Raw genomic sequence first — 18,606 nt, 5'->3', positions numbered from 1 at the left:
CTCAGATATTATGCTAATATGGTTCAATCTTTTAAATGGCCCCTTAGACTTGCATTGACATTTGGATCAAAATCGGATATGACTCACATTTATTCTGCGGATTACTCAGCCCAGGGGAAAAAAAACGGCATGGGAATATCACCAATAGCACACTTACGAGAAAATCAGTTGACTGCATGAGCCCTGAGGCAGAATTCAGACATCCATGTGTCCGATCACAAACTGCAAAGCCCAGACTGGCCACCATCCCGGAGCCATTGGAACTGTCCTGAATTTAGGGAGCTATCCCATTGTCTCACTGGAGGTTAAGAGTATGTTCCGACTTCAGATGTGTCTGTCTTCGCAGGTCACAGATACTGCTGAATAAATATAACAGAAACAAATGGAGTAAATGTCCATCTACTTAATTAAATAGTAAGTTTATTAAGTCAAATAGTTACAAAAAATCAATACGTGTAACACACATGTAGTTTACAAATTCATTCAGCTAAAGAGAGCCGGGTAGCACAGACCAAAAACTGGTGTGGAAACAAATAGACACCTACTGCATATCATAAAGTGCATAGTGCAACTATATATAGGTACATTCCCCTGGGGTATAGTGACAAAGTGATATATGCACTCACATGAGCCCTGTACACAGGCCCAAAAATAACATGTGCATAGTAAATAACCACCAGGTTCTTACCCAGATGCCAGCGTCAAATAAGGATCCACACTGTTGCCCCAACGCGCGTTTCGCGTCGGCTTCGTCAGGGGCCAAGTAGATGGACATTTACTCCATTTGTTTCTGTTATATCTAATTGTTTGGAGTGTCCTGGTACATGCTATTGGTACCTATTTCTCCTCCACGTGCTCTTTCCATTGTGTTTCGGAGCATGGTGGTTTATTTGACCAATATACCCTCCATTTTGGGCTTATTTTTCTGTACTGCTGAATAAAGCTGTGGAGCAGGGAACCATTACATCATCCTCCACCATTCAGTTTATGCCGTGACTGGAAGTCCTGCCAGGACCGTTTCGTGCTTTGAATCAATGTTGGCAACCGTCTAAAAATGTCAGGTCAGTCTTAATAATACGGCACTTTTTTGTCCTTTCCGTTAAAAAAATTGAAGGCGCTTGTGGGTTTTTTGTAGCTGAAAAAACGTATACAGATGATTTTGACTATAATTTCCATGGCCACACAAAAACCCATTCAAACCAATGATAAAAAAGACAATTCAAATTGTTGGAATAAAATGGCCATGAAGTTTATTTTGGGTTACATTAAGACTCAATAATATAATAAATCAATAAATTACTCAGATAAAATTGTCCAAACACCAAAACACCAATAAACCAATCCACCCATAGAATGGGCGATTTTCCCACAAATAAACCATAACGACAGTAGGAATAATAAATAAAGGGAGGGAAGGTGGGATCTTCTTTTCTTCATATATCCAGCGGAATGGGGAAAGAACCACCAAGCAAGGCTTTTTATACTTTAAAAAAGACCGCCAAAATAATATTCCACCAATAGCAAACCGTCAAAAAGGCGCCAATATAGCCAGTCAGAACTGGTTTGAACTGTTCCTGAGGTAATCAGAGCTGACTCACTGACCTTTGTTTGACCTTTCATAAACAAAAACAGCTGAAGTAAAAAACCATTAGAATAACATGAAGGCTATTCAGGGTTTATGTTGCCATGAGACCCCTACCTTATTTTCTTATGTATTTGGGTGGGGGGGCTAGCATTATTTTACAGTTATAGTAAATACAGCTGATGTCTCGTATCAGATTTATTGGCTGTAGACATGGATCACTTATAATACTAATGATTTCTTTTTCCAATGTGTCCATAAGAACATTGTATGTAGGTGTATTTTTTGATAAGCTCTCCAGAAAAAATAAAAGTCAAGTTGACAACCCTGCTTGGAATCAACTATGAGAAAAGCGCACTACAAATGTTTTGTTTTTGCTTGTTGTTGTTACGTCGCATTCTCACATGACATAAAGGTCCAGGCAGGTATTCAGTTTCTCCATAGACTGATCAGTGGCGGAAAGATCCAGTGGCTAGACAGCACAGACGAGGAGCAGGACACATGCAAGGTGTGTGTTGATGTAGCAGATCTGTGTGTACACTGTGGGGACATCATACTGTGTGTGGGGCATTGTGGAGACCATGAAAATGGCACCATACTGTGTAGGAACACTAACTGGCTTCACTAGGAGCAATATTTCAGCGTCGGCGCATGTAGAGGTGGGTGAGAGTACTGACTTAGCATAAAATAAATAAGTGTCCCTCATTCTTATCTTTCATAGTTGGAGGTAAATATATGCCTATGAGGCTGTTCAGTTTGGGAGACCCACAGTTAATCTGTAAAACACGGATGGCTAAATTCAAACAAAGGCCTCATTCAGAAATTCATATATTATGGTCTGAAACTGGGATTTAAGGACTGAGTCCCGTATCCCCACCTTAACAGTGTCATATATGTCTATGAGGCTGTTCAGTTCAGGCCAGGAGTTTAGTGGTCAGTCTGCAAAATCATGGTCCATGCAGGAAATGTGATACGCAGACGCCTTTATTCAGGGTTAGGTTATGCTCAAACTAACTTATTTTCGGCCTGTGTCCTGCCAGCTATGAGCCTATGTGCTGTGAACAAAAATTGCAGCATGCAGTAGTCTAGTCTGGTCCAATATACTGGGAAGACTAGTGCATATAATTAGCTGACCGTTCCTGCAACCATCCGCTATGTGGACAAGTACAGGGAGCTGTACACAGAGCCAGTCAGTTTCCAAATTTGTGGACGTGACTGGCCCAAGTTTTACAATGGCTATATGAAATATGAATATAGCATAAAAATAGTAGACCCTCTGACCCAAAATAACTAGAATAACCCTCTAATGACTAGTGATGACCATTTAATAACTAGCTATCTGTTATTTTTCGACATATGGCTTTTATACCGTAATTTCTTCTCACAGATTGTGGTTCACGACTGTTTTTCAGAGCAAAATGTGGCTCTCAATATCAAAAAGGTTGGGGACCAATTTCCTAGAGGTTAGTTATTGTGCAGTAATCACTCATTCTGGAAATATTAACACTATATCGAACCATTATTTAGTTATTTATCTAAATTAAGTACATTTCGCAATTTGACAAAACTCTTAATTGAATTATAATTACATTTTTCATAATTTTTCAGGGGGAGACTCGGGACTTTATTAAATGTAAAGTGGGCACTTATTGTTATAGGGGAACTCAGGTTACTGTGGCTATCAAAGGGGCACACAGGGCATTATTACTTTCTTGGGGCAAAATATGGCCACTGTTTTCTAGGGCACTTGCACCTGGCATTACTATATTGTAGAGAGTTGCTTTAGAATTTAGAGGGCACAGAGAACCACACAGCAGGTGCAGTAATAGGGACACATACAGCAGCAGTGGCACAGTATTGGGGTATCAGGGGCATTAATAGGGACACATACGGCAGCAATGGCTCAGTATTGGGGTATCAGGTGCAGTAATAGGACACACACGGCAGCAGCGGCTCAGTAATGGGGTATCAAGTGCAGTAATAGGGACACATAGGGCAGCAGTGGCTCAGTATTGGGGTTTCAGGAGCAGTGATAGGGACACATACAGCAGCAGCAGCTCAGTATTGGGGTATCAGGAGCAGTAATAGGGACACATACGGCAGCAGTGGCTCAGTATTGGGGTATCAGGGGCAGTAATAGGGACACATATGGCAGCAGTGGCTCAGTATTTTGGTATCTGGTGCAGTAATAGGGACACATACAGCAGCAACGGCTCAGTATTGGGGTATGAGGTACAGTAATGGGGTCTCATAGGCCAGCAGCGGCTCAGTATTGGGGTATCGGGGCAGTAATAGGGACACATACGGCAGCAGCAGCTCAGTATTGGGGTATCAGGGGCAGTAATAGGGACACATACGGCAGCAGTAGCTCAGTATTGGGGTATCAGGTGCAGTAATAGGGTCACATAGGGCAGCAGTGGCTCAGTATTGGGGTATCAGGGCCAGTAATAGGGTCACATACGGCAGCAGCGGCTCAGTATTGGGGTATCAGGTGTAGTAATAGGGTCACATAGGGCAGCAGTGGCTCAGTATTGGGGTATCAGGGCCAGTAATAGGGTCACATAGGGCAGCAGTGGCTCAGTATTGGGGTATCAGGGCCAGTAATAGGGTCACATACGGCAGCAGCGGCTCAGTATTGGGGTATCAGGTGTAGTAATAAGGACACATACGGCAGCAGCGCCTCAGTATTGGGGCATTAGGCGCAGTAATAGGGACACATACGGCAGCAGCGGCTCAGTATTGGGGTATCAGGTGCAGTAATAGGGACACATACGGCAGCAGCGCCTCAGTATTGGGGCATTAGGTGCAGTAATAGGGACACATACGGCAGCAGTGGCTCAGGATTGGGGTATCAGGGGCAGTAATAGGGACACATATGGCAGCAGTGGCTCAGTATTTTCGTATCTGGTGCAGTAATAGGGACACATACAGCAGCAACGGCTCAGTATTGGGGTATCAGGTACAGTAATGGGGTCACATAGGCCAGCAGCGGCTCAGTATTGGGGTATCGGGGCAGTAATAGGGACACATACGGCAGCAGCAGCTCAGTATTGGGGTATCAGGGGCAGTAATAGGGACACATACGGCAGCAGTAGCTCAGTATTGGGGTATCAGGTGCAGTAATAGGGTCACATAGGGCAGCAGTGGCTCAGTACTGGGGTATCAGGGCCAGTAATAGGGTCACATACGGCAGCAGCGGCTCAGTATTGGGGTATCAGGTGTAGTAATAGGGTCACATAGGGCAGCAGTGGCTCAGTATTGGGGTATCAGGGCCAGTAATAGGGTCACATAGGGCAGCAGTGGCTCAGTATTGGGGTATCAGGGCCAGTAATAGGGTCACATACGGCAGCAGCGGCTCAGTATTGGGGTATCAGGTGTAGTAATAAGGACACATACGGCAGCAGCGCCTCAGTATTGGGGCATTAGGCGCAGTAATAGGGACACATACGGCAGCAGCGGCTCAGTATTGGGGTATCAGGTGCAGTAATAGGGACACATACGGCAGCAGCGCCTCAGTATTGGGGTATCAGCAGGATGAGGAGTTTGTGCAGGTTGGGAATAGATGGTGATGGGGCTGAAATATGAGAAGTTAAATGTGTCTTTGTTGTATTCTCTGCAGACGAGTTGTAGCTGGAAGAAGTTGTCATGTTGGTCTGGGCCAGATGGAAAAGACGGGAAAAATGAACAATTCCATTAGAAAGGACGTCAGCGGTAAGACATTATCTGTAACTGTGCTGTGATCTCTTATATATTCTGTAGGACTGGTATCTACCACTGACCATATGGCGGTAATATCCATATTGGTCTTTACATAGAGATTATCTTCAGTAACAGCATGGTCATTTGCTGAGGTCATCCTCCAGTATTAGGGTGCGTCACCCAGTTGTAATCAAGGTTACCTGGTTAGGGACCCACTCAAAAGTTTAGCCCCCCCCCCCGAACCAAAACCCTAGCTACGCCTCTGATGGTACTACCTTACTTTTACGGTAAATATTGTCTCACAAAATATTTGCCCTCACACATCATTGCTTACTTTTGACCCATGTGATTTCATTGTGCTAAAGTAGTAAAACATAAAAAAATGTATAAATTGGGTATGGCTGTATTTGTGTTAACCAGCAGAATACAGTTGTCAATTATACCGCGTGGTAAACAGTGCAGAGAAATTAAATAAGAAAAACAATCCAAGGATTGCTATTTTTGTTAATGTCATACTGGCATAGGAAAAAACACAGGCCCATCAAGTTCAAGCTTTCTCAATCCATTATGCTCTTTTATCGCTAGTTTATTTATAACTTTCAATGCCATTTGTTAAAAGATAAGCAAAGCAACCAGTCCTTTTTTAAATGCTGACATAGTATCACTGCTGAGATGAGTGAATTGACTCCAGTGGAATTGAGATCTCCTTGAATTCTACAAAAAATAAAATATGTTTATGAGCTTAGCTACTTTGTGGTCTGTGTCTGCATGTGTTCAGACTCGGCTGTATAGCCACTAGAATTCCTGCACCTCCGGAGAGGAGTTTGTGTGTGTGAATTTAGGGCTGGCGTATAGCCACTAGAATTCCGGCACCTTGTTTGTGTGCTATGCTGACTGTATGACCACTGTATGCTACCTGCTCTGTTAGTTAGCTGTGATCCTCTGTGAGGTTAACAGGGCACAGCGTTATCCTAATCCCGGCGACTCTGTGAAGCAACAGAGCTCGCTCCTATATAGACCGGGTGACTGAACCCCTGTCTATTCAGGCGTTGTACCGCCATATAGTGCCACCATATACTAGCAGCAGGTTCCACTCCTGCACGGTGGACCCCGGGCTGCGAACGCACCTATATAATCTCAGTATTTACTCGGTGCGTTCCGCCAGCCCTAACACTTAGTAATATACAGTATGTTATCGAAGGAATCAGCTTCTTTCTCCAACAGGACTGAGCTTTCATGTTCAAAATTTCCAATTCTGGTGTAAAATCTGTATTCAGTGAAGACAGTTTATTACATTACTGAGATAGGAGATGGCAGTTGGTGCTGATAAGATTCTATGTAGATGTGAGGGGGATGAGGAGGGAGGAGTTAAGCTTCTAGCTCCTCCCTCTACTGTACATAGAATATTATAAGTGCCAACTGCCATCTCCTATCTCAGTAATGTAATAATCTGTCTTCACTGAATACAGTTTTTACACCAGAATTGGAAATTTTGAATATGAAAGCTAAATACTGGAGTTGAAAGAAGCAAATTTCTCTGATAAGATATATTACACAGTCTCTTATTTCCATGTGCATTATTGGTTTATTAAATAAAAACTAAAACAACGGTTACTTTTTAAACAAAACTGATATAAATTTGTATTGTTATAATAGTGCTGACCCACAAAATACATGTATTGCATTATTTATGCTGCCTAATGAACTTGACAAAATTTTAAAGGTAAAAAAAATAAAATTACCGTATTTTCCGGCGTACAAGACGACTTTTTAACCCCTGAAAATCTTCTTAAAAGTCGGGGGTCGTCTTGTACGCCGGGAATCGCCTTGTACGCCGGATGTATATGGTGGGTGGGGGGGGGAGTGGTCCTGATGACGACGAGGGGGCGTCTCACAGGAAAGTGAGTATCCCCCATTACCTTATCATAGCGCTGCAGCGTGGGGTCTCTGTGCTGGGAGCGGCGGCTGCTGTGTGTGGTGCGGCGGCTCCTCTTCTGCAGTGTGGGGCCTCTGGTGCTGTGGGGCGGTGGCGGCGGCGTATCTTCATGCAGTCGGGGCTCCTCCGGCATCTCAAAGCCTGCAAGCCCCGCCGGCAACTCCATCGGTGTAATGCGGTGGCCTCCGGGAAAATGGCCGCTGCTTAGATTCAGATCTCGTGTCCCGAGATTTCGGGACGAGATCTGAATCTGAGCATGCGCAGCCCCCAGCGGCCGGGCCACCGCATCGCACCTATTAAGCTGCCTCCGGGAAAATGGCCGCTGCTCAGATTCAGATCTCGTCTCCCGAGATCTCGGGACGAGATCTGAATCTGAGCAGCGGCCATTTTCCCGGAGGCCACCGCATTGTACCGATGGAGCTGCCAGCGGGGCTTCCGAGCTTTGCGATGCCGGAGGAGCCCCGACTGCATGAAGATAAGCCGCCGCCGCCACCCCACAGTACAGAGGCCCCACACTGCAGAAGAGGAGCCGCCGCACCACAGCACAGCAGCCGCCGCTCCCAGCACAGAGACCCCACGCTGCAGCGCTATGATAAGGTAATGGGGGATACTCACTTTCCTGTGAGACGCCCCCTCGTCGTCATCAGGATCACTCCCCCCCCCCCCCAAAAGGCACATATTCACCGGCCCTATAAGACGACATAGGGTGTATAAGAAGACCCCCGACTTTTAAGAAGATTTTATTTTTTAACTGGTAAAGTTGGGGGGTCGTCTTATACGCCCAGTCGTCTTATACGCCGGAAAATACGGTACTTATTTTGCTAATTCCCCCAGGATAGAGGTTATAAAATGTAGTTAATAAGTTGCATGTACCCCAAGACTATTATGATGGGAACTCTGGAGCAGTTAGGTCAGAGTTCTGCATGCCACTCTTTGAGTGCCAAGTGATATGTTCCCTCTTTACTTCCAAGACAGAATTACCACTGTTTCTAGAAAATTGTTTTCTTTTAGGTATTCTGTCATGTTATTATACCTGCACTATGCTACAATCTTATGGACCGCTGCAGCGCTCTCTTCCACCGGATGTATGTGATTTGTCCAAAGGCGGGGAGAGGGAAGTCAGCGCTGATTGGCTGCAGAGATCACGTGATATAGAAATTTCAAGTAATCCCCAGGAGATTCAGTGCCAACACTGCTGGAACCAATGGTGAGTAAAGATGTTATTATTTTACAATGGGGAAACAGGGATTGAGAAAAAGTTGTTCGAGTAGTGGACAACCCATTTAAGGACTAAAAAAGTTTGATCTTTAAGTAGTTAAATCTACCATATTTAATTATGATAGCACTACATTTCTATCTGACTTTTTTATTTTTATTTTCATTTTCTTAGATAAGACTGAACAAAATAATGCTTTGTTTGTTTTTTTACAGTCTTATGAGGACTGTGCTTTTTCAGATTTCCCTTAATGAAGTGCACATAAAATATCCATAAAACCGATTTGGTGATAAAAGGCTGACAACGTTAAACGTCAAACATATCGAGTATTTGTTTGTGCCTACGGGTCTATGGGTAAAACTGTTGTGTCAGTTTGAAACAGTGATAATTAGCTAAGCTCATAAATTAGCTATTTTGATGCTTTTAGCTACACATTAACATACAGTTATATGAAAAAGTTTGGGCACCCCTATTAATCTTAAGCTTAATGTTTTATAAAAATTGTTTTTTTGCAACAGCTATTTCAGTTTCATATATCTAATAACTGTTGGACACAGTAATGTTTCTGCCTTGAAATGAGGTTTATTGTACTAACAGAAAATGTGAAATCTGCATTCAAACAAAATTTGACAGGTGCATAAGTATCGGCTCCCTTATCATTTTCTTGCTTTAAATACTCCTACCTACTTTTTACTGACTTACTAAAGCACTTTTTTTGGTTTTGTAACCTCATTGAGCTTTGAACTTCATAGCCAGATGCATGCAATCATGAGAAAAGCTACTTAAAGTGGCCACTTGCAAGTTGTTCTCCTGATGGAATCTCCTCTGAAGAGTGGCATAATGGGCTCCTCAAAACAACTGTCAAATGATCTGAAAACAAAGATTATTCAAAATAGTTTATATAGTTTGCATTGTAAAATCTCTTGCCAGATTCCCATTACAGCTGATGTTGTAGTTTGCATAAATTAAGTTCATATTTGCTTCTCTCCACTTGTTTTTCAGCATTTTAATTTATCCACAAGCAATGTCCCATCCATAGACATTGTCATTAATGGTCACTGTGACATATAACAGCATCCCTGTCCTTAGCGATCACATGTGACAGGAAACAGGAGGTGAGGATAGGCTTTTTTGCCGGATGATCAGAAGGTTGGAGGTCTGAATGTACAAGTTGTAACGTCAAAAGTTGCTGTTGGATTTCATCTGAGTGCCATAATTTCATGAAGATATCACAGTCACCCATAAGTGGAATTCTCTGTCTCCCCCTGTAACATTTGGACCTTCAGTTTTAATTACATCAAATGACCAGCATACCTCTACAGAATACATAATATACATCAGAACTTGTAAACTCTGGCGCATTTACAGTAAACAGCAGTTTCCTAAGTTCATGCATAAACAGCAGCTTGTCAAGGTCAAGCTTAGAGAAATAAATGGCAAAACATTTGATGTAAATGCTATCCTCTCTTCACTCTTGCCTATAATTTACATTATTCTGCCTATGGTTTTAATCTACACCCTAAAAGCTAATGCAAATATCTTCTATAGCCAGGCTTCAGTAAACACTACTACATATTGAGAAAAATAAAACAAAACATGTATGTATCGAGCATCTGGCTTTAGCTCTTTCACGCCATGGCCAATTTCTGTTTTTTGTTTTTTGTTTTTTTCCTCTCCTTCTGCCAAGAGCCATAACCTTTTTAGTTTTCCATCCACACAGCTTGGCTTTTTTCAGGACGAATTGTACTTTTGAATGATACCAACAATTAGTAGATTTGGTTTCCAGTACGAACTCTATGCTGATGACACCCAATTATACACCTCTACTCCTGATATCACGCCTGCCTTTTTAGAAAATACTAATGATTGTCTTACCGCTGTCTCTAAAATCATGTCCTCCCTCTATCTGAAACTGAACCTGTCAAAAACTGAACTCCTTGTGCTTCCTCCCTCTACTAATGTGCCTATGCCTGACATTGCCATCTCCGTGTGTGGTTCCTCCATCACTCCCCAGCAACATGCCCGCTGTCTTGGGGTCATACTTGATTCAGAGCTTTCATTCACCCCCACATTTGATCACTGGCTCTCTCTTGTTATCTGCACCTCAAAAACATTTCTAGAATTCGACCCTTTCTTACTTTCGACTCTGCAAAAATTCTCACTGTTTCTCTTATTCATTCTCGTCTGGACTATTGTAACTCTTTACTAATCAGTCTCCCTCTTCCCAAAGTCTCCCCTCTCCAATCTGTCTTGAATGCTGCAGCCAGGATCATTTTCCTCACCAATCGTTACACCAATGCCTCTACCTTGTGCCAGTCATTACACTGGCTACCCATCCACTCCAGAATCCAGTACAAACTTATTACCCTCACCCACAAAGCACTTCATGGCTCAGCACCGCCCTACATCTCCTCCCTGGTCTCAGCCTACCACCCTATCCGTGCCCTCCGCTTCGCTAATGACCTCAGGTTAGCATCCTCAATAATCAGAACCTCCCACTCCGGTCTCCAAGACTTTTCACGTGCTGCACCAATTCTTTGGAATGCACTACCCAGATTAATACAATTAATCCCCAATCCACACAGTTTTAAGCGCGCCCTAAAAACGCAGTTGTTCAGACTGGCCTACCGCCTCAACGCATTAACCTAACTATCCCTGTGTTGCCCATTCAAAATTTTTACCATAACCAGGTTCCTCATATCATGTTCTCACATGCTTTATGCATTTACTAGCCCTCTGTGTCTGTACTGTTACATACTTAAGATGATAACTGGTTCATGCAGCTTTACATGAATACCCTATTCTTACACTATGGCTGGTCCGAACAACTAAAGCAATTGTTACCATCCACCTTTTGTGTCTCCCCTTTTCCTCATAGATTGAAGTTTGGGAGCAGGGCCCTCATCCCTCTTGGTATCTGTTTTGATCTATGTGTTTATTGTTATGCTGTAATGTCTATTGTATGTACAAGTCCCCTGTAAAATGTAAAGTGCTGCGGAATATGTCGGCGTTATTAAAATAAAATTATTATTATTATACCATATGCAAATTGCCTCTTCTGAGAAAAAGAGGACTTAAACTCTACAGCGCCACCTATTGGAAGTAGCGATCCTACAAGTCACAATCAACCCTTTAACGAGTCGTGCAATATGACTTAGGATAAAAGCCAAATCAGTATCTCAATTCGCAGACACGGTGTTTCGGGCTGTTGGCCCTCGTCAGTGCGAAGCATGAGAACTGATTTGGCTAGGTGAGAGGCTCTGGACATGGGGTCTAAGGGGTATCGTTTCTCCTTATGGAGAGTGACATACCATCTCTGGCTTGTCAAGGTAAGGAGGCTTATTTGCCGTACAATGCTCCTCTAGGAATTTAAATATGCAAATTGCCTCTTCTGAGAAAAAGAGGACTTAAACTCTACAGCGCCACCTATTGGAAGTAGCGATCCTACAAGTCACAATCAACCCTTTAACGAGTCGTGCAATATGACTTAGGATAAAAGCCAAATCAGTATCTCAATTCGCAGACACGGTGTTTCGGGCTGTTGGCCCTCGTCAGTGCGAAGCATGAGAACTGATTTGGCTAGGTGAGAGGCTCTGGACATGGGGTCTAAGGGGTATCGTTTCTCCTTATGGAGAGTGACATACCATCTCTGGCTTGTCAAGGTAAGGAGGCTTATTTGCCGTACAATGCTCCTCTAGGAATTTAAATATGCAAATTGCCTCTTCTGAGAAAAAGAGGACTTAAACTCTACAGCGCCACCTATTGGAAGTAGCGATCCTACAAGTCACAATCAACCCTTTAACGAGTCGTGCAATATGACTTAGGATAAAAGCCAAATCAGTATCTCAATTCGCAGACACGGTGTTTCGGGCTGTTGGCCCTCGTCAGTGCGAAGCATGAGAACTGATTTGGATAGGTGAGAGGCTCTGGACATGGGGTCTAAGGGGTATCGTTTCTCCTTATGGAGAGTGACATACCATCTCTGGCTTGTCAAGGTAAGGAGGCTTATTTGCCGTACAATGCTCCTCTAGGAATTTAAATATGCAAATTGCCTCTTCTGAGAAAAAGAGGACTTAAACTCTACAGCGCCACCTATTGGAAGTAGCGATCCTACAAGTCACAATCAACCCTTTAACGAGTCGTGCAATATGACTGTATTATTATACCATTCATTTTATCCTGTGATGCACTTGAAAGTGTGAAAAAAAATCTAATTGTTTAGAAATTGCAAGAGAAGTGCAATTGCACAATTATTTTTTTTTTTGCTTTTTTATGTACCATGTTTATTATACAATAAAACTGACATGGCAATATGTCCACTGTGATGCAATGACCCATGTTACAGCCAGGGGGCACTGTATGTGCTCCTCAGGATATGCATGGAAGCGTATCTATAATGGTGATGGTGAAACAGTGACCGGCAGGATTGTAAATGGCCGGTATGTTTCGCAGAGGGAGTCTGCACTGTAAGCCTGAAGTAAGGTTGTTCTGGGACCTGTAGTCCCACAAGTATTTGTGTTTATTTACTTAAAAGGGAGGCTTGCAGGGTTAGTTAGAGAGCTGGGCGTGTCTGGCTAACCACACACCTCCCATCCAGGGGAGGGGTTGCAGGTACATAACGTGACCATGGTGTGGTCACATGGTTGAGAATTTATGGATCTGTTTGGTCCATGTGCAAGGTCCTAGAAGCCTTTGTGTTGGTAGTGATATCTCCCTGAATAGCACGTGGTGGGGCTTTGGCACTGAGTGGCCTGTGTGTTGGATGGTCCCAGCTGGTGAGACATCCTGAAGAGCGCACGGAAAGGCCATGTACCTACAGAGCCTGGGACGGCTTCTGTGTTGTTGAAGCCAGACTGCCAAGGAGTCAGCGTGAGGAGCAGAGCTCCTGGAAGGTAACCCCAGACAAGGGGGGTTGTAATATACCGCATAGGGGTTTATCTGCTACATGAACAGACTGGTGGTCATGATATGTTCATGGATGTAATGAAATGGACTTTATGTTATGTGTTTATGCGGAGTTAATAAACCAAATAGACTATTTATGTGAGAAACCGTGCCTGAGTGCTTTAATCCCATTGCCAAGCGAGTGTCCCCCAACCCACTCAGGTAGCACTATCTCACATATGGTGCTAGACTGCGGGCAATGGTCCAGGAAGCACATATGGATGTGATTGCTGTAACTCGGCGGGGTTACGAAGTTTGCTATGGATTGGCGGATCCACGAAGCTTACAAGTGTCTGGCTGTAACTCGGCGGGGTTATGAAGAGTTGCTGTGGATCGACGGGTCCACGAAGTCTGCAGTACGGAGCTGTGCAGAGCCTCACATTGAGGAGCTGCAGTTGCAGCAAGAGGTTCTGCAGCAGCAGGAGCTGCAGTGGCAGTAGAAGCGGCTTGTGATCAGCACCCGGAGGTGCTGGCAGTTTGTAACTGCAGCAGGAGCTGTAGTAGCACCAGCACGAGCTGGTGAGGTGTCCTGAGAGGACATTGGTCCAGTTCGTGCAGACTCTTAAAGGGCCAGTGCTGACCTAAAGAGAATTTTTTTGTACTCTGCGAACTGGTGCCTGAAAGTACCATGGGGAGTCCACAGGGTGTACCCCAGGGTAGGGGTGGTGTCCCTAAAAGGGTGGTGTCCCAAAAAAGGGGGCGGTAACCCAAACAGGGATGGTTGCCAAAAAAATAGGTGGAGTCTAAAAAGGGGTGGTGACCCTAACGGGGCGGAGTCCCAAAAGGAGTCAGTAACCCAAATAGGGGTGGTGATAAAAAAAGAGGTGGCGGCGAATGCGCCATTGGACTGTAGCCGGGAAGAACGTAGTTCATGCTATGTAGGTCCATGCTGTGCTGTGGATTGCTCGGCCAATAAGACGTCACAACAGTGTCCCTTCTGGTTAGAGGGGGAAAGTGTGATGAGACTGATAGACCCGGGTAGTAGAGTGTCTTTGCTGAGGATCCTTCCTGAACATTCTGTGTCACCTGGAATGGGGTCAAGAGTGAATGGCTCTGGTGGGGACGTTAAAGGACGTTTGACAGCCTGCCTCTACATTGATGTGACTGAGGGGTCCACGTACCACGAAGTGGGGGTAGTCCCGGACTCACTGTACACTATGGTAATAGGGCGGGACTTGGAAGCCCTGTGAGACTGGTGGATAAAAGGAAAAGTGTCTGCGGAATTAATATGTATGAGAATTAATGCGGAGAATGTGCCCTCTAGAGTTGACAGTCCTAAGTTAGGCATGACCAAAGGAAATGGTGAACGGGCCTGTTACAGACATGATGTCACCTGACATGTACCACAAGATGACTGATAATGATGTGGTAGTTAAAAAGAGTGAAGTTGACACCCAGATAGAGAGGAACTTGAGGGTTCACCATACTGTGGGATGTGACATAGACTCCGGGGGTGACTGTGACGTGTCATTGCAAGTAGCAACCGCTAGGACTGAGTACAATGGTGTGATGACAGAAGCACTTACACAGCAGAACGACAGTGCTCCACAAGGTGAAGTCAGGATGACTGTGGTAGCCATACCAGAACATATGATGGGACAGAAGTGTGGGTCTGACCAACTCTGGGACTTGTATAGCGATGTGGATTAAAAAGTAACCTTTAATAAATTGTTAAAATCTACAATTACCATATACAACAAACAAAAATTAAAATAGGTGCAATGTGCGAAAGACAAACAACAATCAAAGTACTGCGGGATGCATCATATGCAGATGGGGTAATATACCATAGCACGCCTCTATCTGCTATGTTTAGATCCTTAATAACCACACCACCCCTAATATTTACCAGACCTAAAACAAAATAGCAAAATAAGGGATATGCGTATGTGCTTTAAGGACCCAATTAGATTGGGATTAACAATACTAAATCACCCCTAATCTGTGCAATCTCCACATACGAGGAGGGTTCAACCATAACTCCCAAGCAGCATGCCCGCTGTCTTGGGGTCATATTCGACACCGAACTTTCCTTTACTCCCTATATCCGATCACTCACTCGCTTTTGTCACCTGCATCTTAAAAACATCTCCAGAATCCGACTTTTTCTCACCTTTGAAACTGCTAAGACTCTTACTGTCGCTCTTATTCATTCTCGTCTGGACTACTGCAACTCTCTTCTGATCGGTCTCCCTCTTACCAAACTTTCTCCTCTCCAATCCATCTTGAATGCGGCAGCCAGGGTCATATTTCTGTCCAACCGCTTCACCGATGCCTCCATCTTGTGCCAGTCATTACACTGGCTACCAATTCGCTACAGGGTCCAGTATAAACTCATCTCTCTCACCCACAAAGCCCTCCACAGTTCCGCACCTCCTTATATCTCCTCTTTCATCTCTGTCTATCGCCTCTGTCTAACTTGTATTGAATTTGTCTGTATATGTCCCCGCTTAATTGTAAAGTACTGCGGAATATGTTGGCGCTATATAAATAAAGATTATTATTATTATTATTATGATCAGACACCCATTACTGTGCAAATAAATAAAAATAGAACCACAGTAGAAAATACATTTCAAATGGGTATAACTTATACTAGTCCGAGGACCCTGTACATACTCCTAGGGTCCAAGACCCTGCACAGAGAAGCCCCTCTTTTGAGACCACATCAAAAAACCAAGGTCCAAAATAAATAGGGGTTAACAGTGTCAAACATGTCAATGTAGAGATGATGTCAATAAATAATGCAACTATTTTACAGCTTATGCATATTCAAGAATCACCATTTTCCCCCTTAGAGTCTCAAGGGGATTGACACAATAAATAATAGGCATCTTAGAAAAACTGGAGAGGTCTCACCTGCATTGATGTCACCAGGGACATAACCTTCATCTGGATACAGCGGTGGACCACTTCTGGGACCTGGCAGAGCTGGCCAAAGGTGTGACCATTGAAGACGAGGAAGCTCCAGGATTGGGGTCTGACACTGTTAGAAATGGGGACCGCTGGTTCAAGGATGACAGGGTGGTGGTGGCTCCCATTCAGACAGTGACGAAAGCAGAAAAGAGTGCAGTAAAGCTGACTTGGGTACAATTGGCTCTGGACACGGTGATGGTGTGAAACGATGGTTTCTATTACTTTTAACACAGGCTCCCCAACGGCATGTAGAATGCTGAAAGGGAAAAAACTTTATGAGAGTTAGGATTAACTAAATGCAGTAAACCTATAGTGCTTCCTTCCTTAACATCGCTTTGTACCAATTCCCTGCTCAATACATTGATCTGTATTGCAGATGGATACTGAATACCTACACGCACTGTGTACCTCCTGGACATCTCTCAAGACAAGTTTGTTCCTGCCATGTATGATGTCTCCTTTGTGTTTGGCTACACATCTCCAAATTCTGTTTTAGATAATTTAGTCCAGTTTACAAGTACAGAAAAAGTGGTATATTACTCTTATTTTCTATTTCACTTTGTCCCTGCAAAAATATGTCTTTCTATTGTGGCATTGTGAAAGACATAGCTTGTAGGTGTAAGAAATTGCTTACTACAAAATTCCATATCGATCCACCCTTGCCAAAGGTAACAGATTTTGCCTTAGAAAATAATGGGAATCCTATGTAAAGCATGAGACAGTCTAAGTTCAGTTAACAAAGGGTATAGATTATGAAGCAGTTATCTTATCTTTAGGACCTTGGGTACCTTCACACGAAGCGACGCTGCAGCGATAGCGACAACGATGCCGATTGCTGCAGCGTCGCTGTTTGATCGCTGGAGAGCTGTCACACAGACCGCTCTCCAGCGACTAACGATGCCGAGGTCCCCGGGTAACCGGGGTAAACATCGGGTTGCTAAGCGCAGGGCCGCGCTTAGTAACCCGATGTTTACCCTGGTTACCAGCGTAAAAGTAAAAAAAACAAACAGTACATGCTCACCTTCACGTCCCCCAGCGTCTGCTTCCTGACACTGACTGAGCTCCGGCCCTAACAGCACAGCGGTGACGTCACCGCTGTGCTTTCACTTTCACTTTAGGGCCGGCGCTCAGTAAGTGCCAGGAAGCAGACGCTGGGGGACGCGCAGGTGAGTATGTACTGTTTGTTTTTTTTACTTTTACGCTGGTAACCAGGGTAAACATCGGGTTACTAAGCGCGGCCCTGCGCTTGGTAACCCGATGTTTTCCCTGGTTACCAGTGTAAAACATCGCTGGTATCGTTGCTTTTGCTTTCAAACACAACGATACACAGCGATCGGACGACCAAATAAAGTTCTGGACTTTATTCAGCGACCAGCGACATCACAGCAGGATCCTGATCGCTGCTGCGTGTCAAACGAAACGATATCGCTAGCCAGGACGCTGCAACGTCACGGATCGCTAGCGATGTCCTTTCGTGTGAAGGTACCTTTAGCGTTTACTGCCTATCCGTATTGGATACAGGCCTGAAGTCATTATTCAATACCGGTAATGGATATCCCCGCTAAAAGAATGTTCCTCAGATTTATGGTTTATGTTACTCGTTATTTAAATAGTAACCGTTGTTTTAACTGTTTTAATTTTTATTTAATAAATAAATAGTACACATGAAAATAAGCAACTTTGTAATGTATCTTATAAGAAAAATTGGCTTTGTTCTTTGCGAGAATTGATCAGTTATTCATTTATTACACAGGTCAACAAAAAAAAATTTTTTTTCTGGTGTCCAAAATATTTTAATGAATTTGGGGTATTTTTGCGGTGCTGATTCTGAATATGCTATCAGTTTTGCCAGATTGGCTCAAGTTTTTGACATTTTTGGTATCTAATTTATAGCACTTGTTGGTAAATGCGACGCATCATCTCATTAATTTCTTTGGATTAGTACTTGAACTGAGCAGTTCTCAATATAGTTTTGTGTTAATTAGTGTTCTAAAAGTTTGTTCATAGCTTGATTTTTGCACTAATTTTATGTTGTTGTCTGTTTTCCAGTGAAAAGCATGAACTCATCAAGAAGAAGTTGTCTTAACGATCCAGACTCATTCTGTTACATTTGTGGTGAAAATAAGTAAACTGACTGAACAATATATATAATAATTATAAATGCTGGTGCATAGCCAAAAAAATACATACATAATAATAGATTATGGCTGCACACATCTGTGCTAAAATAAGGAAGTTTGAAATATAAGGAATAGGAATAGCATAACGGCTTATGAACTTTATGAACAAACATGAGATTTTAGCACAAGATTT

The 18,606-nt window shown here is 43.5% G+C and overlaps 2 long non-coding RNA genes across 2 annotated transcripts; one reads left to right on the top strand and one right to left on the bottom strand.

The window, feature by feature from the left end:
• Positions 1-240: 240 nt before the first annotated feature.
• LOC143783492 (uncharacterized) lies at positions 241-17,359 on the bottom strand. The gene is made up of 3 exons (XR_013217207.1): positions 17,315-17,359; positions 16,237-16,549; positions 241-359 (listed from the first exon to the last, which is right to left on the bottom strand). It is a non-coding gene; the product is annotated as an uncharacterized LOC143783492 (long non-coding RNA).
• Positions 3,009-18,387, top strand: LOC143783491 (uncharacterized). Its single transcript, XR_013217206.1, has 3 exons — positions 3,009-3,045; positions 5,202-5,293; positions 18,343-18,387. It is a non-coding gene; the product is annotated as an uncharacterized LOC143783491 (long non-coding RNA).
• The last annotated feature ends 219 nt before the right edge of the window (positions 18,388-18,606 follow it).

The sequence above is a fragment of the Ranitomeya variabilis genome, chromosome 6, assembly GCF_051348905.1.
Source record: "Ranitomeya variabilis isolate aRanVar5 chromosome 6, aRanVar5.hap1, whole genome shotgun sequence".
In the NCBI taxonomy this organism is placed as follows: domain Eukaryota; kingdom Metazoa; phylum Chordata; class Amphibia; order Anura; family Dendrobatidae; genus Ranitomeya; species Ranitomeya variabilis.
Note: the sequence above shows the minus strand (reverse complement) of the source record. Positions and strands in the feature narration are given on the sequence as shown.